This window comes from Acinonyx jubatus, chromosome B4 (assembly GCF_027475565.1).
Source record: "Acinonyx jubatus isolate Ajub_Pintada_27869175 chromosome B4, VMU_Ajub_asm_v1.0, whole genome shotgun sequence".
In the NCBI taxonomy this organism is placed as follows: domain Eukaryota; kingdom Metazoa; phylum Chordata; class Mammalia; order Carnivora; family Felidae; genus Acinonyx; species Acinonyx jubatus.
Genome location: NC_069387.1, coordinates 44,514,985 through 44,538,044, shown reverse-complemented (window position 1 = coordinate 44,538,044; position 23,060 = coordinate 44,514,985). Strand labels below are relative to the sequence as shown.

The 23,060-nt window shown below is 42.8% G+C and overlaps 1 long non-coding RNA gene across 1 annotated transcript in view; it reads right to left on the bottom strand.

Moving 5' to 3' along the window:
• Positions 1-2,468: 2,468 nt before the first annotated feature.
• LOC128316353 (uncharacterized) overlaps positions 2,469-23,060 on the bottom strand; it is a 34,411-nt gene continuing 13,819 nt past the window's right edge. Inside the window, exons 3-4 of the long non-coding RNA XR_008300116.1 lie at positions 9,138-9,372; positions 2,469-3,297 (exon numbers count right to left, since the gene is read on the bottom strand). This is a non-coding gene — a long non-coding RNA (uncharacterized LOC128316353). The remainder of the gene's footprint in view (positions 3,298-9,137; positions 9,373-23,060) is intronic.

Here is a 23,060-nt window from a genome sequence, read left to right as displayed (position 1 = left end):
TTTGGGTTTTGTTTTTGTTTTTGTTTTTTTTTAAACCCACAGAAGCCAGCAGGTGGCGCTCTCGGACACGAAAGCCTTTGTCACTCATTAAGTCCTCCCTGCCTCCTTTTCTTCCTCCCTGGCTCCTTCTAGGAAGCCGTGGATTCCCGATTTGTCATAATACATGAGCGTGCACATCGGTATTAAACACCCAAATGGTCTACACCCGCGCAGATTAGTATCAGTACGACTTTACTACTCACTGCCTTCGCCAACAAGTCTTTGCTATCCCTGGAACTCTTGCCCGGGCAGAAACAACTTGCAAAATGAGACTGTCGAACTTTCCAGTTCGTGGCATCAAACAGCTGTTTACTCCCTTTGACACCCTCTTTGACACCCTTGCTGTCCGCCAATCCTGAATTATGATTATATCGTAATGTTTACCAAATCCTAATTAAGTCGCATATTGAAAGACCCACCTCATACCAAACCCCGAGAGGTCATAAAAATCTTAACTTTGCCCTCTGCCTTTGAGACGCTGCTAGAACTAAATCTAGGCAGTGATCTCCCCTAGGGCAAGAGCACTCAACTCAATTCGCCCTCTGAACAGTCTCTTGGCAACATGTATAGACCTGAGCGTACAAGTGTATTCTAGGCCTTTGCTAACTTGAAACGTACAATTTCAGAGGCAGATCCCACCCCAAGCCTAGAGCATTGGAATCTGTACTCCAACACTTGTCAAGGTGATTTTCCTGCCCAGTGAAACCTGAGGAACATTGCTCAGATTGATTAATTAATTAGTTAATTAACTGAAGAATTACCTCAGTCTCTTCAAAAGAATGAATGCAGACTGAAGGTTTAAAATTTAAGGAACAATTGTGTTTTTCTTCTGCTTGTAGCTGATGTTTAGTTAGTATCAAAACTACAAAGCAGAAGAAAGTTTTGGATTCCAGCCTGCCTAATTAGGAAATTCTTCAGTGTCGTCTTAGATCTGCCTTAGGAAGATCAGTGGGTTTGGGGGGTGTTTGGGGAAATATATTTGCTGAATTCAGTTAAGTCTTTTTTTTTTCAACCCCCACCCCCTTCCTAGGGCAGACCTGAGACGCAATGAATGTAGGGTGTATCATGATATATGGAGCCGTTGGGCTTGCACATTCTAGATACAGTGCTTAGTCCCCGTGCACAGTAAGAGTTTTTTCTTCAAAAACTGTTTAAAATCTGCATGTGTTATTTACATTGTACTCCCTTACATGTGACATTATTACCTTTTGTTGGGATGTGCGCCCCCTTTGCCTTAGAGATTTCTGCTACTATACCAAACGGATGTAATGGAAAGAATATGGTATTTGAGATTGTAAGGCATAGATGAAAATCACAGCTCTGCTATTTCCTGGCCGTGTGATGTGAGACTATTCACTTAACCGCTCTGAGCCTCAGTTTTCTCATCCTAAAATGGGGAGGGTGTTATCTCACATACACAGGCTGATGTAGGGATCAAGAGACATGGAGTTTGTGCTAAAAGTTCTATAAACCAACCTTGGCACTTTCCGTCGTTTGTTTTAAACACACCGCACAGCACTCACGTGCTACTGTGCGTGCAAAAATGGGTATTAATGAACTAATTAATGCATCACGTCATTTCAGCCTCTCTGAAAACCACCAATGCACTGTTTTTCTCTTTTGCATCGTTACTTAATGAGCTTGTTTCCACAACCATGATTGGCGTTGTGCTTACACCAAGGCCTGTCCCCAGATTCTTGGACCTCCTGTCGTGGTAGACAGAAAAAAAACAAAGGAGAGCCCTAACCAAACTGCCCGGGGTATTAGGGTGCCTGTAGAGAGTAACTGTATTTAGTTGGTGGGTTTCAGAGCCCGTCCTGTGGCTAGGCCTTTGTGAAAGCTTTGAAAACATTAGCCAGCGATAATGTGTAAATGATTTTGTAAACGCTACTGCTAATAAATTGGGGTGTCACTCTCAGTCATAGAGAAACAATACAACAGGACCAAGTTTTGGTTCTGTCCTGATTTTGTTGTGTAGGAAACTTGGCACCTCAGAATCCTGGGGCGAGTTGGAGTACTGATTCAGCCAGTGATTAGTTGTTTGGCCTTGGGTGGCTTACTTAACTTCTCTGGACCTAAATTTCCTCATGTAGGCACCGGGTTGGAGTCTAGGATGCCTTTCAGCGATACAGTTCTCACATTCTGTGGAACAGGCCTAGGCGGATGGCTATAGCCCAGGGTTGTCCCAAGGACCCACTGGCTGCCTCAGGAAACAGGATTGTTCCGAGACCCATTTGATTGGTGGTTCCAGAGGAGCCAGTTACTGGTCAAGCGACTCAGGAAAGGAGCAGGTGGTATACTGGAAAAGATCTGGGTCTTACAGGGATGGGGTCAGCCCACAAAATGGCTGCCTTCCCCTGCCCCCTGCTAAGTCCTCTGTGAAGGTCCTTATTTTAATATCTAGACTAGAGGGTCGTCTCCTCTATGATCCTTTCCACTCCCACAAGGATTATCTTTGGGAAGTGCAAATAAGGTCCATGTCACTACTCTCTTTTAAATTGCTGATAGTCTATTATTAATGGTTTGTATTTGTCATGACGCTTAATGCACGGAGAATCTGGCCCCAGTTTTACATTTTACTAATTGCCCTTATCACTGTCGCCAAGGCTGACCTTCAGACTGTCCACAGAGCACTTCTAAGTGTTCTCCCAACTGGCCCTGAGCTTTCCCAGCGTCCTGGCCATTTACACACGCTATTAATTCTAGTGGAAGCATACTTGTTGACCACCAGGTGAACAGCTCTTCATATTTCCGTTCTATCTCAAGGGCCATCTCTTTCAACCCCTTTACTGCCTCTGTTTCCCTTAGCTCCCCAACTGGCATATGAGCTTCAGCGATGGCGGGCACCTGGTTTTACTCTTCTTTGTTTCCTCGAAAGTGCTCAGCGCACTTCCTTGATTTTGAAAGTGCTCAGCCAATGCTTGTTGGATAAACAGATATTCTCACAAGTCAAGGCAGGAGGTATCTTCATCTTTTCTTGATGCCCCCACTAGACTGTCCTTTTGTGAATTGTTTTTGAGGTTTTCCCCCAATGTTCATTTTAAAGTATTTCCTGAAGAAATTTGGTTAAAACCAATAGGTCCGGCAGACATTAAGGACAGTTTTCTCGAGAGCAAAAGTGGAGGCTTGGAGGCTTGGAGGCTGAGTTCAGGGGGTGGGGGTAGGTGGAGGGAGTCACATGACCATTTTGCTCTGGACTTGGATTTGAAAAGGTCCTTCAGGAGAACTTTTTCATGTTATCGGAGACTTTATGTTTACCTGTCAATGAGATTTACACATACATTTGTAAGTATACATGAATGGGATTGAAGATGTTCATCATAAGACTTTAAACTTGCATTTCATAAGCCATACAGAGAAAGACATACCATATGGTTTCACTCTTATGTGGATCTTGAGAAACAACAGAATCCCATGGGGGAGGGGAAGAAAAAAAAAAAAGAGGTTAGAGTGGAAGAGAGCCAAAGCATAAGAGATTCTTAAAAACTGAGAACAAACTGAGGGTTGATGGGGGGTGGGAGGAAGGGGAGGGTGGGTGATGGGTATTGAGGAGGGCACCTTTTGGGATGAGCACTGGGTGTTGTATGGAAACCAATTTGACAATAAACTTCATATATTGAAAAAAAATAAACTTGCATTTCATTCCTTTCATAATGTACCACAGGTTATTTTTTTTAATTGTCATTATCTTGTAAATAGCACAATAATAGTATATTACATTTGTGTTTTGGCATTTTTTTTTTATATCATATGAACCTTGAAAAATGTAAGTGACTAATGGCCTCTCTTGGCTTGTGAGATTCCTAGGTAAAAATGGTAATTGCAAAATAAGTTACCATCATACACCCTCTGAGTGAGTAAAAATTTAACATGGGTTACACCCAATATCGGTCAGGATGTGTAGCATTGAAAACTCTCATATGCTTGTGGCAAGAATTTATACTGGTATAATCCCCTTGGAAAAGAAATTTTAATTATTTGGTATAGTTGAATATAAGTACACCTATGGCCTGGCAATGCTACTCTGGGGTATAAATCTTAGAGAAACTCTAGCACATGCTCACCAAGATGGTTGACTAAAAAAGTACATAGCAGAATTGTTTGTCCTAGGCCCAAACCAGAAATAATTCATATGCCTATCATACTAAAATAGATGAGTACATTTGGGTAAAATCATAAAAGGAAGTATCATATAGCAATGAAATTGAATCATCTGAAGCCCCAGGAAACAATTTGGTCGTATCTCACACACAGAATGTGACGTTGAAGGAATAAGCTCAAAAAAATACACAAAGTTGGAAAACAGCCATGTCCTGAACTTTTCAATATCCAAAGAATTCAAAGTTGGATCTCAAAAGATATGCGTACACCCATGTGGATTACAGCATTCTTCACAAAGCCAAGACGACTTGACGAATGAATGGATAAAGAAAATATGGCGGACACATTCGGTGGATATTATTCAGCCTTAAGAAAGGAAGGCAGTCCTCCCACAGGCTACAACATGGATGAACCTTGAGGACGTTATGCTAACTGAAATAAGCCAGAGACAAAAGGATAAATGTTGCAATGATGCCACTCATACGAAGTATCTAAAGTAGTTCAAAGCACAGAAACAGAAAAAAGAAAGGTGGTTGCCAAGGGCTGGGGGAGGAGGGAGATAAATGTTTAACGGGTATATGGTTTCAGGGTTGCAGGATGGCAATGTTCTAGAGATTTATAGCACAGCAGTGTGAATATACTTAACACTACTGAACTCTATACTTAAGACGGTTAGGGGGCCCTAATATTCCCTTGGTTTTGGCCCTCTGCTAGAGCAAGGTCTGTTCTTTTCCTCTGCACTGAAAAGACTATTCATCCCTTTAAGCGTATTCAGAAAGTCAGCACGTTTTATTAACTTAATTGTATTAAAGGGTATGCAGGATCCAGAATACCCCTTCAAAAACTATCTTTAACACAAACGATAGTTGCATGTAATCGAAGAACTCCTGTATGGGGGTGGTTTCATAATTGTGTGTTTATTATTAGGGTCTTCACCCCAATAATAATAATAATATAGGGATCTGAAGCTTCAAAGGAAAAGGCACATCTGTCTTTGGAACAAATCAACATAAGCAAAGAGAAGAACAGGAAAACACTGATAGATGTGGCCAGAACACCTCTACGTGGTGCTCGTGCTGAACTTGCTGATGTCTTGACAACTGGGCTCCACTTTGGCCATTAAAAAATAAAATGAACCTGTGAACCTCTTCATGGTCAACGTCATGGGAATGCAACAGGAATCAGAGACTGATACAAGCCTAATCAGAGGTCTTGTTGTGCATGATGGGGCATGGCATCCTGATATGGAAAAAAGAGTAGAAGACACATCTTTACGTGCTGTGTGTCATCAGAATACGAAGGAGCAAGTGTATTCTGGCTTTCTTTTTTTATTTTTTTACTAATTGCATTGAAGTGTACCTACATAAAACAGGCCATTTTTACCCAACGAACAGGATTTTTGCTTTAGCTTCAGTGATACAGAAATGCATGTTAGATAAGCATATATTATCTACCTTATTAAACATTCCTTAAGAAACAAAAATAAATGGTTAGGATAGTAAATCTAATGTTGTGTACTTTTGGTTTTTAACCACAATTTTTCCAAAAAAGAAATATGTGGGGGGAAAATCAGATTAGATCAACGGTATCTTTAAAATACTGTTCAAGTACATTTCAAGTGCAAACTACATTTTTTGGTGATTCTTTAAAATAACTTAATAGAGGGGTGCCTGGGTGGCTCAGTAGTGTCTGACTTAGGCTCAGGTCATGATCTTGCGGTTCGTGGGTTCGAGCCCTGCGTCGGGCTCTGTGCTGACAGCTCAGAGCCTGGAGCCTGCTTCGGATTCTGTGTCTCCCTCTCTCTCTGCCCCTCCCCTGCTCATACCTTGTTTCTCTCTCAAAAATAAATAAACATTAAAAAAATTATAAAATAAAATAACTTAATAGGTAAAACAAAAACAAAACCAAAAAGCTGGGGCCTGGAGTGAAGAGAAAGTTTTCTATATTGAGCAGAGACAAGAAAGGCAGCTGGCTTGGGTATCGACCGTAAGATCTGTGTGTGACAGAAGAAATAGACACCTATTTACTCAACAAATGAATAACTGTGTAATACGAGAGATGGTGAGATAAACATAAGGATCACAGTCAGGTCAGTGGAATTTTATTTTCATTTGCTGGGGGTACTTCAGTCATTTAAGAAATATTATTAACCGCATGCTGTGGGCTAGGAGCTGGGAATGAAGTAGTGAAACAGGAAGCTCAGTGTCATGAGAATGTACGTAAACGGGAAATGAAAGCCCATTGGGAGGACATGTGACCCTCTCCTGGCAGACCAAGGAAATCTCCCCTAGAGGAACCAACAGAGCGGTTCCCATAAGGTGACCAAAGGTTGGGAATGGGGATGAGCAGAAGTAGGGAACATGGCGTTTGGAGACCTGCAAGCAGAGCATGTCCCTGCAGTTTAGACCGCGTGTTTAGTTGCAGGGCTCACGGTGCTGGAGGGTTGGAGAGAGAGAGTGGCAAGAAATGAACTTGGGGGAGTAACCACGGCCTTTATTTTAAAACTGCGGACTTTATCCAGAAGGCAATGTAGGATCTAGTGAAAGGTTTTATGTGGGATGGAGAGGCAAAAAAGATTTGCTCTTGGGCGGGGCGGGGGGGGGGGGAAGGCTCCCTCTGTACTATGTTCATTAAATTGGAGGGGCAAGATTGAAGGCTATGCTAGTTAGGAGGTTTTTGTTAGTAAACCAGGGGATGGAAAGAAGGCGCCGATTTAAAAGTTACTTAAGAAATGGAATCAACAGGATTTAGTTTTTTAGATCTGTGGGCTTAAGGGAAGACAAGGAGACAAGGTAACACTTGATAGGTTTTAGGGTCTGAGTAGAGATGAGCAATAGAGAATAGCAGAGATCAGTAATATCCACTGAGGTAGAAGACACAGGAGGGGAACGGGTTTTGGGGAGAGAAGATGAGCTCTGTTTTGAACTTATTTGATTTCAAGTCGTCGTAGAAAATCTGTTAGATGGTTGGACATATAAATCTGGGGTTTGAAGACTGATTTCGTCTAAAGATGTAAAAGTTCCATTATAGTATGACCTTGTTACTGAACCAAACTGGGTGCCTCTTCCTTACACAATTATTATTAATGTTTTAGTTATTAATATTTGGGGTGGAAGAGACATGAAAGTTGACTGCACCCAGGAGTGGGTGACCACTGAAGGCTAGTAGTGTTCCACTGGGAAATCGACACTCTTCGTGATGTTGCATGCGGAGAAAGCCCTCCACCGATGGAGTGGATTGTGAGAACTTTTTGAAAAATATAATCTATGGAGTCGGTTTAGCATTGCTTATGCTCTGAGCCTTTCACAGCCTTTTCTGAACATGATCTCTCTAGCTTCTTTTTTTTTAACTCCTCTAAAAACTGGTGTCAGGGTGGCAGCAGGAAATAGATATTCTCTCCTCCCTCTATTGCTCTCTAATTCGCTCCCTTTTTTTCTCTCTTCAGATATCCCTTAAAATTAAAAGCAAGAGTTCCACAAACAGCTAAATGTAGATTCCACTTTGGCTTAGACAAGACTCTCGCTTTACATGGTCTTAATATAATCCTACAAAACTGAAGTCATGCCCAAATACACAGATGAGACATAACACAACAAAAGAAACCAAAACAGAGAACGCTTCCATAAGTCTGTTAAGAATGAAAAAACACAATTTTTTCTAGACTACATACAAAACCCTTTATTTCACATAGTCTTAGCTGTTGAATTGTTTCACTTCACAAGAAAGCATGAAAAAACACAATTTTTTTGTGCACCTGCTATGTGCTTAGATTCTGATATGTATTATATTTTTAAGTTTTATTTGATCTCACTGTAATTCTAAGGGGTATTACCATTCTTTTAATATGGGGAAATATATTCAGAAAAAATAAACAACAAGCTTGAAACACATAATTGCCGTCTATTTTAGCTTCTCACAAAACTTTTTTAGTTTTCTATGAGTAAATGTGTAATACCACAACTGTCAGGATCACTTTTCCTCCTACACCAATCAAAATAGAAATTGTTACTTTTTAAATTTTAAAATATGGGGTTTTCCATTAAAACTCATGGTTCTCAATCAGGTTCTCAATTTTGTCAATGTCTGGCAACATTTTTGGTTGTCACAACTTGGGGAAATGCTATTGGCATATTGTCAGTGGAGGCCAGGAATGCTACATCCTATGGCCACAGGAGCTCCTATAATGTTGAGAAACCCCAATTTAAACTGTAAAATGTTATTAAATGTAAGTTATTAAGTAGTACAGTTTTCAATATGTGTGCTTTCATGTAATTTTGTTTTAGAAGTAAAAATAACGCTCCGAGTACTAACTTGTTGTTGTCGTCGTTCTCTGCTTTGGTAATTACAAGGCACATCTCATTTTAATTCTAGGAAATCCAGATTTCCAACTATTACACTATTACAACTATTATAGACAACATAATCTATCAGATGAGGAGACCAGGTGATGGCAACCAAAGATTTTTGGAGACAGCTGCAGTATCAGCTTCTCTCTTACTAGTTTCTTTATGTCAAGAGTTTACATTAAAATCCAAGGCAAAAGTGAACGAATTATCAATTACCAAACTTCCTGCTATGGCATCTGACTCCCATATATAAAAATGACATTTAGTGAGATTATGGCCTAGGCACTTCCTAAACTACTCCAGATCATCAAAAATATTTTATTAGAGTTTGTGACGTAATGAAAATACTACAGACGTGTAGTTTATTAGCGAGGAAATCTTTGTAGAGGGCTGAATGGTGGTCCCCCAAAAGAAATGTCTGCATCCTAATCTCCAGAACCTGTGAATTCGACGAATGTGCCCTTCTTATTTAATAAAAGGGTCTTTGTAGATGTAATGCAATGCAATGAAATGAAGGATCTTGAAGTGAGATCATCTGAGATGAGGATAAACCCTAAATCCAGTGACAAGTGTCCATTTAAGAGACACACAGAGAGAAGAAGGCCATATGGAGATGAGGTGGCCAGACAAGAAACGAATAATGTGGTGTACCTGCAGTATTCTTCTCAGAGGGAATCAAGGAAGACTTCACAGAGGGGATGGCATCGAGGCTGGGTCCTGAAGCATGAGTAGGAGTTTCCCAGGCAGAGAATCGAGTGGAGTCAGGCAGCTGACTCTTGCACACAAAATCTGACATGTCCGAAGGCCCAGAGATGGGAATGGATGTCATCTACTTAGGAATAGTAAGTGCTCCCGTGCGGTTGGTCCCTCAAGTGTACAGGTGGAACTGGTAAGAAATGAATTAGCAAAAGTAGGTAGGGGTTGGATGGGGATGGAGTTTTATGCTTTACCTTGGCATTCGGTCTAATTCCTGGAGACAGTGGGAAGTCATTGAAGAGGGGGAGTGCCATGATTATCAGTTTTAAGTAGCAGCCATTCAACCCTGGAACACTGGAGGAGGTGCTGAAGGGGTGGGAGACAGTATGGATCTCAGAATGAGCCCAGCTCTTAAGAAGGGTCTCTCCCCCTGCTTCAGTACCCCTGACACTTGTGCTTGAAGACACTGAGGCACGACTGGGTGTGGTCGGAGGAGGAGTCATTAGTTAATGATGTATGTTGGGATAAGCATGGTCTTTCTCTCTTAATGGGGAAAATGAGATACCCACACGTGGACAATAGTCTTGACCTAGTACAAAGGTTAGATCTCTCTCTCTCTCTCTGTTTCTCTCTGTCACACACACAGAGTATGTATATATGTAATATTTTTTAAATGTCAAGTTGTTTATTTTCTCCTAGGCTTAAAAGTTTTTAAAGATTTCCTTAGTCTACCCATTGTTACCAAAGTTTATTTGAGTCACCTGCGGAAGCTGTTACACATGTAGATTCCTAGATCCTACTCTCCAGAGTAAGACCCAGAAATTCCCATTTTTAGCAATTTACCCTACGAAGCTGAAGCAAGCATTGTTTTCCAGATGAATTCTAGGATGGAACCCAAGCTCCTTTATGTGACGTTCAAGACCCGAACCCCACCCCCTTGTTTTCCAACAATGTTTCAGTCCTGAAATGTATGCTTCTGTAGCACCACACTCATCACTTTGTTGTGAACCCATTTGACTTTTTCCCTGCTTCAAATGTCCCTCTGCCACTCTTCTTCATTCACCCCATCCCTTGTTGGCAAATCCCCTCTCTGTTATCTCCTCAAGATCTCCCTTCCCCAGGCCCAGGATTACTCAATTTTTACATTATGTCTCCGTGGATTTTATTCACACATGCATTCTCACTCATGTTACATTACGTGCCAGTATTTCTTCGTGTGCCTCTCTCTTTCAGGAGTCTTTGAAATCTTGAAGGGGAGAGCTCACGAAACTTTAATCTTCTTATGGTCATTGTTTGGCATACCATGAGGCATCTCATATGTGCATTAGATGACTGATGAGTGAGGACTGGGGGGTTGGATCTTGAATATGCTCATTACATGACTGACATGTGAGGAGTGGGGGGTTGGATCTGGAGCGAGACAGAAGTGATTCGAGAAAGACAAAATCTCATTTCAGCATGGTGGAAAGAAGAACCAGAACATAACTTCTTTCTCTATAAATGGGGCAATTACGTCAAGAATTTCTGTCTTGTGGCATCAAGGAAGAATAAGGGCTCCTTATACTTTCATTGGAATGGATCCCTTTGGAAGAATTAGCAAAGGGCCTGAACTTCAACAGACTGCCTCCCACCCAAAGGCATATTACTTATCTTTGCTTAGTAGTTGACATCAGTAGCCTGGTGGAACAGGGCTTCGGGCTCGGAATGTATTCTGCATCTCCAATTTCCCCATCTTCAAAGTACAAGCCAAATGCTACCTTTTCCAATGCAAGTTTCTCAATTCCTGGTTTCTTCCAGGAATTTCCTTCACATGTTCTTCTGAAGTCTCATAGCATTGTTTTCTTCTGTTTTATTTATTTTTTCCCTCCACTTCATTACATACCTGCCTCCTAAACTAGATTATAAAATCAAGGCCCAGGGCCCTTTACTCTTCCCTTCTTTCCATTCCCCGTGCCCCCCCCCCCCAGCCCCCGCCATTTTTCCTCTCAAATGAGGGTGAGAGAGGATAAGAGGAGAAACTACTTTTTCGTCTTAATTTTGCACATAACAAATGCTCAATAAACATCTGTTGGGGAAACAAAATTATGAATGGTATTTCATGTCATATTTACCTGGCTCCAGCCTTAGGAATGACCATTACTGAGTGAAGTTGGGTTGGACCAATTCAAACCACAGGGGATTGTTAGTATGCATGGCTTAGTTATTACTGTTTTGACCAGAAGAGGTGTGAACTCTTCCCAAGTCAAGGAGTGTGTTACCAGTGAAAGCTGGTTGTGAGCCAGTGCAAATATAACGTGAAATCCCATCAAAGAGTGGATTCCAGGACCCTTCTGAATAATGGTATAAGTTCAGCATTGTCGCTTATGTTCTGAGGCTTTTCCATCTTTCTGGAACATGGTTTCTTCCAGTTCTGTCCTATTTCCTCCTACCTTTGTTGCTGCTTTTTTATTACTTGCTTGGTAAGGCTCTTTCACAACCTTGTCTGACTGTCTGCTCCTTCGCACCCTTCGTGAGCCCGTTTAGCTCTCTCCTTCATCTTCACTGATCCGTCTTCTTTAGCTTTACCCCCAAAATGCTTACTCAGAAATGCTTCTGGAAAACATTAGTCAATAACGGCATGAATATCTACTTCCTTTTGTCTGTTGTTTTGGATCTGAGTCCTTTGTGTTGACATGTACTTGCCTCCTTCATCCAGGAGGATTGGCTCACCCTTCTTTGTGACCCCTGTGGTACGTAGCCCAGCAATGCACAGAGCAATTCGTAGCAAATGCCTGTGCTGTGAGCAAATGGAAGCACGGAACTCCTCTGGGAGGATGGTGCTCAGTACGTACGAACGCACAGCTTTGGTGCTAGGCATTGTCAGGCTGATTCTCCTGGAGACTTGATTGCCCGATTCTGCTCATTTGTAGATGTATTTGAACTGGGCCCCTCGCCCAGCAGAAGGTGTTTATTCTTTATGTTTAAGGTAACTGGGAAGAGTGGGGCCAAGAAAAATTGAGGAGCTATCCACCAGATGAGAACAGTAGCATCTATGGATCTTCATGAGTGTGCATTCCCTAAAAATCTGGCTTCCTAAGCACTCAAGGCCAGACACACCTGATGAGGAATTTTGTCTTTCTGTGCTCTTAAGTCCAGATGAGGACTGGATGGCCCAGATCTGGATATAGAGCCATGAACAACAGCTAACGCAACCACTTTGTGAAAAATGGCTTCAGGCCATCCATCCTGGATCTCTCAGGATGACAAGATATCTGAGGTCATTTCAAGTTCTAATCTTGTGTGATTCTGAGTCATCCTCTTACTATGAGATTCATTGTATATGGGTTTCCTTCGTTCTGGCAGTGGAGGCAGTATGGTACGTTCCAGAGATTCCAAATTGGCCCCTAAATGTCAGGCACCCTGGGATCGCGTTCCCGGTTCAGCCTTTCACCCACTGCGCAACCGCAAACATGTGGTTGAACTTTTCATGTTGTTCGTTTGTTGTGGCCATAAACTGGGAGTCCTAATACCTGCTTCAGAGCTGCTGTGTAGATCAAAACCCGTTTTACTTTACGTGAATCACACAGACACATCCCTGGCCCTTGGAACAGTGATCGGCACAGAGCAAGTGCTCACTAGATGTTAGCTGTTGTTCCAGCAGATCTGATCCCCTAATTATGTTTTCCGTAAGCTGAGCTTAGTATGAGCGGGTTTCCTCCAGCATATTCCAGTTGCTCCATGTACAAGGAGGGAACAACATGGAACATGGTCGTGAGTTGACGCATTTTGTTGCCGTTTTGCGATTACGATCTTTATTTTTCACTATTAAGCCCTATCGAAACACCAATGTCCAGGAAAACCAGCCATGTGTCCCTTAGGTTCTGTGGCTCTTCCCCCACAAACACACAGTCCCCATTTGTCTTCCTCGCCTCACCTTCCTTCTTTGCATTTGTACTATCTAACATAGGAAGTAATTTTTACTTCTTTTTAAAAAATTTTTTTATTAAAATTTTTTTATTAAAAAAATTTTTTTTAATGTTTTTATTTATTTTTCAGACAGAGAGAGACAGAGCATGAGCAGGGGAGGGGCAGAGAGAGAGGGAGACACAGAATCCAAAGCATGCTCCAGGCTCTGAGCTGTCAGCACAGAGCCCGATGCGGGGCTCAAACCCACGAACAGCAAGATCATGACCTGAGCTGAAGTCGGGCGCTTAACCGACTGAGCCACCCAGGCACCCCAGTAATTTTTACTTCTTTAACTGACAGTAATTCCCTCTCTGATGTTATGCTTCATTAAAGCCAGGGACTTTGTTTTGGACTTTGTTTGGTCCCTAGCACCCAGAACAGTGCTTGGTATCTTACAGGTACGCAATAAGTATTTGTGGAATAAAACAAAGTCTAGTATGTGCATTTACCTCATGACAATTTCTCCCTGGTTGTTCTTAATTTTGCTTATACTCCATTGGGGGAAAACCAGGCAACAGTGCAGGCGGAAAATGAAACAAGCCCTTTCCATGTCACCTCAGGGCCTTTGCATTTACTGTTCCTATTGCCTGGACCACTTTTTCTCCAGGTAATGTCTGTCACTGTCCCTTATGTTGTTAAAAAGACTTTCTCAGAGAGCCCTTCTCTAGGCCCCTATCTAAACTAGCATATCCACTAACTTCCAGACCTGCCCTCCAGCACGACGTGTAACCCTTCTTTGATGATTTTTCCCCCATACTACTCATCTAATTTAATGATTTAATGATTTAATTTTTCCCCCATACTACTCATCTAAATTAATCTCATCTAATTTACTTTTTTTACTTGTTTATTTATTGATGTCTTTTTTCCTTTACCGTGATGACAGAGACTAACCCTATTTTATTTTCTACTACTTAAAATAATGACTGAATATCAATATATATTTGTTAAATGATTAATATACATGTCAAAACATGAAAAAGGATGGCAGCACTTATATTTTATTTAAAAATAATTTATCCCTAAAAAATTAAAAAAGATAATTTATCCCTTATTATAAAGATAAATCACACTCATTCAATTATTATTAAAATAATGAGAAACATCCAAAGTCTTTTATAAGCAGAGTCCCACAATAAGTAATTTGACAGTGTTTTCCTTTTTTTGAAGTTTATTTATTTTGATTTTTTTTAACATTTATTTATTTTTGAGAGACAGAGAGAGAGAGAGCATGAGCAGGGGAGGGGTAGAGAGAGAGGGAGATACAGAATCAGAAGTTGGCTCCAGGCTCTGAGCTGTCAGCACAGAGCCCCACGCGGGGCTCGAACCCACAAACCGCGAGATCATGACCTGAGCTGAAGTCGGGCACTTAACCGACTAAGCCCCCCAGGTGCCCCTATTTATTCATTTTGAGAGACAGAGTGCGAGCAAGGGAGGGGCAGAGAGAGAGGGAGGGAGAGAGAATCCCAAGCAGGCTCCAAACTGTCAGCATGGACCCGATGCAGGCCTCAAACTCAGGAAACCCTGAGATCATGACCTGAGCCAAAACCAAAAGTCGGTGGCTTAACTGACTGAGCTACCCAGGCGCCCCAACAGAGTTAACTTCATAGTCTTTCATATTTACCTATTATGCCCTGTTTTTTGTTTTTATTCAGTTACAGGCAGGTTGTATATATAGTTTTGCATTTTGCTTTCTTCCCTTTATAGATTCTTGTATTATAGGCGTTCATTACCCACATTGCTTTTAAAATCAGGATGGTGTAGGGGCACCTGGGTGGCTCAGTCGGTTGTGTCTGACTTTGGCTCAGGTCATAATCTTGATCTTAGCAGCACAGAACACTCTTTGGATCTTCTGTCCCTCTTCCCCACCCCCCCCCCCCCCCCCGTGCGCCTGTGCTCTCTCTCTCTCAAAGAATGAATAAAATCAAGACGGCGTAATGCCAATGCAATCTCAAAGCACAATTCAGAAATACTTTATTTTCTCTAGTTTTCTCTGCCATTCATTCCTTTATGAATTTAAATTCTTCTTTTTAAGTTTTTTAAAACATTTATTTTTAAGAGAGAGAGAGAGAGAGGCGTGAGTGGGGGGGGGGGGGGCAGAGAGAGAGGGAGACACAGAATCCAAAGCAGGCTTCGAGCTCTGAGCTGTCACCACAGAGCCCGACGCGGGCTCGAACTCATGAACTGCAAGACCATGGCCTGAGCTGAAGTTGGACGCTTAACCGACTGAGCCACTAGGCTCAATCTTTTTTTATCCCTAAACCACATGGCAGAGATGAGGCAGATACATAGTTCTAGAAAAGGGGCTGAGAAAGAAGGATTTCCTTCTTTTTCTTCTACCAGGAAATTCTCCCTGCCATGTCCCCCCTCTTCACAGGGCAACACGTGTCCTTTGGATTTCAGACTTCATGGCTTCCTTGAATCCTTCTAAGATGAGACAGAGTAGCCCACATTCACGCCCCCCCTTAAAGAATTGCCGCTGCAATTAATTAGCTGCCTGCTGGCTTCTCTTCCTTTCCAGATTGTAAACTCCCTAATGGCAACGATTATGATCATGTCTTATGCATCGTTATACGCTCGATGCTTACCGCAGGGCTTGGAATATGATACCCCGGGGATTTTTCTTGAATGAATGAACGAACGGTTGAAAGACCATCACAGACGTGATCTCAAATCTTGGCCTGTACTTGCTTGGGGTGTTTTCCTCCTCTTCTTAGACATTTGACTTTCAAGACCCGTCGCGTTGCCTGTTTGTCTTGCCCATTTGATCAGGAGCTCATTGAGGATAAGGAGGATACTCACACCCCTCTGATGCGGAGGACGGTGCCTGACTTAATACATACCCAGCCGATGGTGTGGAAATGTAGCCAGAAAACGTTAAGGAGCATGTAATCTTCTTCCTCCACCTCCTCCTCCTCATTATCAACATCAGTATATTCTTTTTGGCCCTGGAGTTAACAGTGTGCCCCTGCCCAGATGAAGGCTATGCATTTAGTCTTAGCAAGAAAAGCGTTAGCAATAATGAAAAAAAAAAAAAAATGACAAGGTGAGTGCCAGGTTCATGAGGCAAAATCGCAAATTCTCTAGGAAGAACAGAAGGTGAATTTGACGGGTGGGAAGCGGCTTCTTGGGATTTGACTGACGTGTAGGACCGAGGCAAGGGGGTGGGGCAGGGTGGGAGCTGAAGCGGTGGGACCCAGGCCCAGAGAGGTGAGCTGTTGCTGCCCTCGAGTCAGCCTGCCTCGGCTGGGGGGCTCTGTGCCCACCAGGCAGGGGCAAGCAGTGTGCGCTCAGGTTACACTGGGGCGAGGCTTGGGAACTCTGCTGGGGAGTGCTTCAGCTCGGGCTGACGATGAGAAATGGACTCCCAGGGGAAGGTTGAAGTTGTGGGAAGGGAGGCCGGGGTCACTATAGCTGCCTTGATTCCATTAGCGGGTGGACCAGCCCTGCAGCAGGGCAGGACCTAACGCGAGGCTTGCAGGTCTCTGGGGGCCCTGGTGGAGTTCACCCCCTTAAGGAGGTGACTGAGCCATCTGAGCCGAGGCATAGGAGTGGAGGAACTGTCTGGTGGGACTCAGGCACCGGAAACCATGATGAGGCCCCGGTTTTTCCCAGGAGACACAGGGCATGGGCAGCAAACAGGTGGATCTGTGGGGGTGGGGCTGGTCTCCCGTAGTTTTTTTCTTTTTGAAAATTTTTAGAAAATCTTCATTGATGGGGGCACCTGGGTGACTCAGTTGCTTAAACCTGACTTCGGCTCAGGTCACGATCTCATGGCTCGTGAGTTTGAGCCCGGCGTCGGGCTCCGGGCTGACAGCTCAGAGCCTGGAGCCTGCTTCGGATTCTGTCTCTCTCTCTCTCTGCCCCTCTCCTGCTCACGCTCAGCATCCCTCTCTCTCAAAAATAAAGATATAAAAAATTTTAAAAAAATGTTTATTTATTTTGAAAGAGTGTGTGAGAGAGAGCATGAGCAGGGGAGAAGCAGAGAGAGAGAGAGAGAGAGAGGCAGAGAGAGAATCTCAAGCAGGCTCTGCATTGTCAGCACAGAGCCTGACAGGGGACTTGAACCCACGACCCTGTGATCACCTCTGAGCTCAAATCAAGAGTTGGATGCTTAACCAAATGAGCTGTTGAGGTGTCCCTCCTCTGCTTTGTATTGCAGGCTCTGGGCCTGTGGAGGCTCTTGCTATTTAAATGGGTGGCACCCATTTTTTCCCTAATGTTTTTATTTATTTTTGAGAGCGAGAGAGACAGAGGCATGAGTGGGGGAGGGGCAGAGAGAGAGGGAGACACAAAATCCAAAGCAGGCTCCAGGCTCTGAGCTGTCAGCACAGAGCCTGATGTGGGGCTCAAACCCACAAACCATGAGATCATGACCTGAGCTGAAGTCAGATGCTCAACCGACTGAGCCACCCAGGTGTCCCAAGTGGCACCGATTTTAAGGTATGCTTTCTTTTTCAGAGAAACATTGACTCCTCACTTGATTCTGAAATTCCCTTATGCTGGATGGAGTCTTTTTCTCATTCCCCAGCTTCTTTTATTTATTTTATTTTATTTTATCTTATTTTATTTTATTTTTTTCAACGTTTATTTATTTTTGGGACAGAGAGAGACAGAGCATGAACGGGGGAGGGGCAGAGAGAGAGAGGGAGACACAGAATCGGAAACAGGCTCCAGGCTCTAAGCCATCAGCCCAGAGCCTGACGCGGGGCTCGAACTCCCGGACCGCGAGATCGTGACCTGGCTGAAGTCGGACGCTTAACCGACTGCGCCACCCAGGCGCCCCATCCCCCAGCTTCTTTTAAAAAAAAATTCCATACATGCGTGATCTTTTTCCCTTTCAGTGAATAAGAAGACCGCAGCATTTAGCCTTAGCCTTGTGGGCCTGAAGGCTTCTGGTCCAGGACCCTGGACCAAGCTGGTGATCTTCATTTTTCTTCTATTTCATTTCATTTCCCCAGCTCCTCCTCATTCCTCGACATTTATAGACACGGAATGAAGAACCATTAAGGGCACTGCCTTGCCTTCCATCACCAGGGTCATATACTTGTTTATGTGGTTTTCTTTCACTCGTTCTTTCTTGGAAGTTCCTTAAGTCCTCTCGGTACTGGTTAGAAGAATTTGTGGTAAAGAAACATTTTGGGAGGGATGGTGCTGGCCTCAGGTCTGGTCTATAAGCTTTGAATCAGCTTTTGATGAAGTCGTCCGTTGAAGCTATTGTGCATTTTTCTCTAGTCCTTGAAATTGCCATTAACTAGCTCTGTGTCCTTGGACAAGTTACTTAGCCTCTCTGTGCCTTAGCTTCCTCATCCTTTCTGGGTTGCACACGGACCCAAAGACTTCCTTTGTCTTGGCACTTTTCAGAGTTTCTTCAAGCTTGCTACTTGTTTTCATCCTCTTGTCTTGCAACTGAGACCTTGTTTATCATATTCTTCCTTTCCTTCTGGTGACTTGAACTGGCAATGCCCGTCTTCCTCCCATCTCCATCCCCTAACTCTGTTTCGTCAATGGAGGAAATTGGAGGAATATGGAAATATGGAAACTGGAGGAATATTGGAAACTGGAGGAATATTGGAAACTGGAGGAATAATTTTCATTTATTTATTTATTTATTTTTAATTTTCTTTTTTAAAACAATGTTCATTTATTGAGAGAGAGAGAGAGAGAGAGAGAGAGAGAGAGAGAATGGGGGAGGGGCAGCGAGAATCCCTGTAGAGAACCTCAAGTAGGTTCTGTACTGTCAGCACAGAGCCAGAGGTGAGGCGGCTCGAACTCATGAATGCTGAGACCGTGACCTGACCCGAAATTAAGGGTCGGTCACATAACCGACTGATCCACCTAGGCTCCCTGAGGAAAACTAATTTTAAAACCAAAGCAGGACCTAAATGGCTAATTGGATTTTGCCAGCACTCAGGTATTTCCAGAGTATATTTGCAGCTGCAGGGTATTTTTCATATTTTTCTGTACCTACGGGGGTTTTGTTCTTTCAAGTTTTATTATTCTTTTTGTTTTATTTATTTTGATCCTTTCAAAGAAGAGGACATGGTCGCAATGATTTGGATTGGTCTCTGATGATTTGTACTTGCCTTTTCTTGCAAATCCTTCCACTCAGTTACTCTACTGGCCATCTCTGCTTAATTCCCAGCCAGCAGGAACTCAATGCATTTTTATTTGAAGGTGACAGCTGCATATAATGTGATTCCATGTGACTTCCAATTTATAATCATCCTTCTTTTATCCCCCTCCTTTTTGATTTTTTTTTCTTTTTTCATTCTTGACTTGCTCTGAAATCTTTGATTTGGTCCCTTATAGGCAATAAGTCCCACTCATTCAGCCCCTGGTGACATGTCCTAGTGAATTTTAGTGAATCAAACAATTCTCTCTAGTGTAATGAGACTGCAAAGTGGGGAAAGGGCCTGGGCCTGAGGTTTGCTTGACCTTGGCACAACTGACCTTTATGTACTTTTCTGCTTTGTTCCCAGTACATTTCCCACCAGAGACTGAAGACAGCCCACCATGAGGAGGGTAACCTTGGCCCATTTGATGCCTGCTTCGTCTGCCCCAAGGGAGTCCAGGGATTGCTCTCTGGGTCCTGCAAACTCCGCTTTCTTTCTGTTCCCGCTGCCCATTGTCAGCTTGTCACCCTTCAACATTTTAGTGATGCTTTGATTTTTCCAAGGTGTTTGAATTAACCCCAGAGACAACCTAATTTCCTGGTTGCTGGCTTTCCCACTCAACCAGTCCTTAAGGACGTCTTCCTGAATCTCACTTAGCCTGGGTCTGGCTGAGCTATGGTCTGTTTCCCACTTTATTAATCATTTCTTTCACATAAGAAATGTTGTTTTGAGTATCTGTGATGTACTAGACATAGATTCTGGTTACACAAAGCCTGCCATGTTGGTAAGTTACAAAGAAAAAGTCTTGAAAGAACATGGGGTGACTCAGAAAATATTCCCATTAAACCTGTCATTCAAGTAGCAGTAGGAAAGACTATGAGGATCTGTTTGCTTTCTAAGTGACAGCAAACTCAAGCTATTTGGGGCCCTGAATAATAATAATAATAACAACAATAATAATAATAGGATAATGGCATTGAGTTTGGCCTGTGTATAGAACAAGATCATAAGAACAATTTTATTGTTTGTGTTAGTGAATTCCCAAACGCTTCAGTTATTTCTCAATTTTTTCTATTTTTTTTTTCCCGAGAAAATTCTCATTCCAAGGGAACCAGACGAGGGAAACCAGGTTGGGCAAGTAGTAGGGAAAAGGTATCTGTTTCATAACCGAGAAAAATTACAGAAATCTCTCACTCAAGCAAGGCTGGACTGTCCAACACCATAGCCACTAACCCTATAAATTAAAATGATGAACATTAAGTAGGTCAAAAATTCAAGTGCTCAGTAGCCACCTGCGACTAGTGGCTATGGAACTGGGCAACGGAGATAGAGAGTATTTTCATCCTTGTAGAGATGACTGAGAACCACAGATGTGCTATCTCCTCCCCTGTCAACATGAAGGAAATGGGAGAGACTCATCGCAGAGTTTGATGCTGAGATGCTCAACGTTTGTATTTGCTCAACTGCCTTTTATTTGGTGTCTTCTGCATGGAGCGAAGTGCACAGACTGAGGCACATCAGTGGAGAATTCGGTGACATTTAGGGACAGGACCTCAGCTGGGAAGTTACTGAAGACTCATTTGAACCGTGTAGAGAAGAATCCAGAAAAGAACCCACAGGGAAAAGGCAAAGGGAAGCAGTCAGAAGAACCACCTCAGATTTGACGCGGTGAGGAGTCCAGTTGGGAAGGCATTGGGAGTATGACCAACAGCCTGTTTGGGAATCCCATGGACAAGAAATGGAAAGTATGAACAAGAGGAAAACGGGAAGTAAAGTCCTCTTTTGAATACTGTAGTAGGAGTCTGGGGCTTTCCCACCAACTCCAGTTAAGATTTCGCCTTTAGGACTCCCTGAATTTATGGCCTTTAGTGGGATTAAAGCATGCCATTGTTCCCTGGGGGCTCGGGCTCTGGTGATACTCTGCTCCAGATCAAGCCTCTTCCTGATTAGAGGAAAGCTGGAAAATTTGAGCTTTATCTGCTTTTTCTTACAGTCCCCGGATCTGGGTAAAGGCTACTGTGCCCACATTATGAAAACAAGACACTGTGCTCTGGGGGCCCGTGGAAGTGATGAGCACTCATCAAAGAGGGATGTGTTTACCAGGCTCCAGAATCTGATTTCTTTCTCTTGGACCATGTAGTCATAGGGAACCTCAATGCCACAGGGGGCAAATGGAGTCTTATCTGTATTAATCTCGTAATGTTCTGGCTCAGTTTCTTCCTGTTCTTTCTCAAGCTTTGAGAACCTACTCTGTTCCAGGCCTATGGTTAGGCTCTAGGAAAGACAAAGGGGATTTAGACTGACCTTCTTCTACAGGTTTTTATGTTCTAACATTCTGTGACTCCATTCCACATGCTTCGGTGGCAGAGTATTTCTGGAATGCCATACTGGTTTTTCTGATGAGAATCTCCTTAGTAATGGATCTGGCTGCTCTGTCTCCCCTCAAGTGAAATAATTGTATCTTGCTAAATGTGTTATCCCAGGGACATTCCTCCTTGGCAAGGAATCAGCCGATTCTATAGTTAGATGTGTGAAGTTTATTTATTTATCTAAATACATTTAATTTTTTCAAAGCAGATGGAGGTTAACAGTAATATTGAGCAAACAGTATAGGTATTGGGATTTCCCATATACCCCTCCTCTCACACATGCTTAGCCTCTCCCATTATCAACAACCACCCCACCACCCCCCAACTAGAGTGTACATTTGTCACAACTGATGAGCCTACATTGACACATCGTTATCCAAAGTCCGTAGTTCCCATTAGGGTTCACTCTTGGTGTTATATATTCTGTGGCTTGGACAAATGTATAATGACATATATCTACAATTATAACGTTTAAAAATTTTTTTAAAAATATTTATTTATTTTTGAGAGAAAGAGAGACAGAGTATGAGAGGGGGAGGAACAGAGAGAGAGAGAGGGAGACACAGAAACTGAAGCAGGCTCCAGGCTCTGAGCTGTCAGCACAGAGCTGGATGCAGGGCTCGAACTCATGAACCACGAGATCATGACCTGAGTCGAAGTCAGATGCTTAACTGACTGAGCCACCCAGGCGCCCCTCTACAATTATAGTATCATATAGTATCATATAGTATCATATAGAGTATTTTCACTGCCTTAAAAATCCTGTGTTCTGCCTCTTCACCTCTTCCTTCCTTCTAAACCCTGTGTAAATGTATTTTTCTTTGTCTGCAATAACTCTCAAATATCAGACTTTCTGATTTTATTTCTTGTTTTACTCCCTCCCCTTCCCTTTTCACATAAATGACACTGGGAAATCAGTCACTAGTAATGAGAAGGACAACATACATTCTTTGATTCTATCCTGGAAGTTTCCCTTTGCTCCCCACCCCCCATTGCTCATCTATCTGCAACTCCAGGACTAATAAAGATTCCAGATCAACTGATTGTCCCATTCTTCAGGGCAATGGTGGATGTCTCCCTGATACGGCATTCTTAGACACCCCTTGCCTCGGGGCTTCTCTGAATCCAGTTTCTACTATGCGTTTACATGTGAAAAATGAGAATTTTCTTGTAATGCCTTTGGCACCTCAAAGAGAGCAGAACTCCTCTCACAGAAACTGATCATGTCCCACAGTGGACACAATGTTGGGGAGTCGTAATTTACACCCCGGTTTTAATGCCAACACTTCTATCTGTGCTTGGTAGAAGATGACAGTGACTACTCTATCAACTATTTATCGATTACTTACTAAGTACTCTGTGCTTAATAGGTACAGGCATTATCCTAATCCTCACCACAATATGAGGTAGATATTTTTATTCCCATATTGCGTACGGGAGAACTGAGG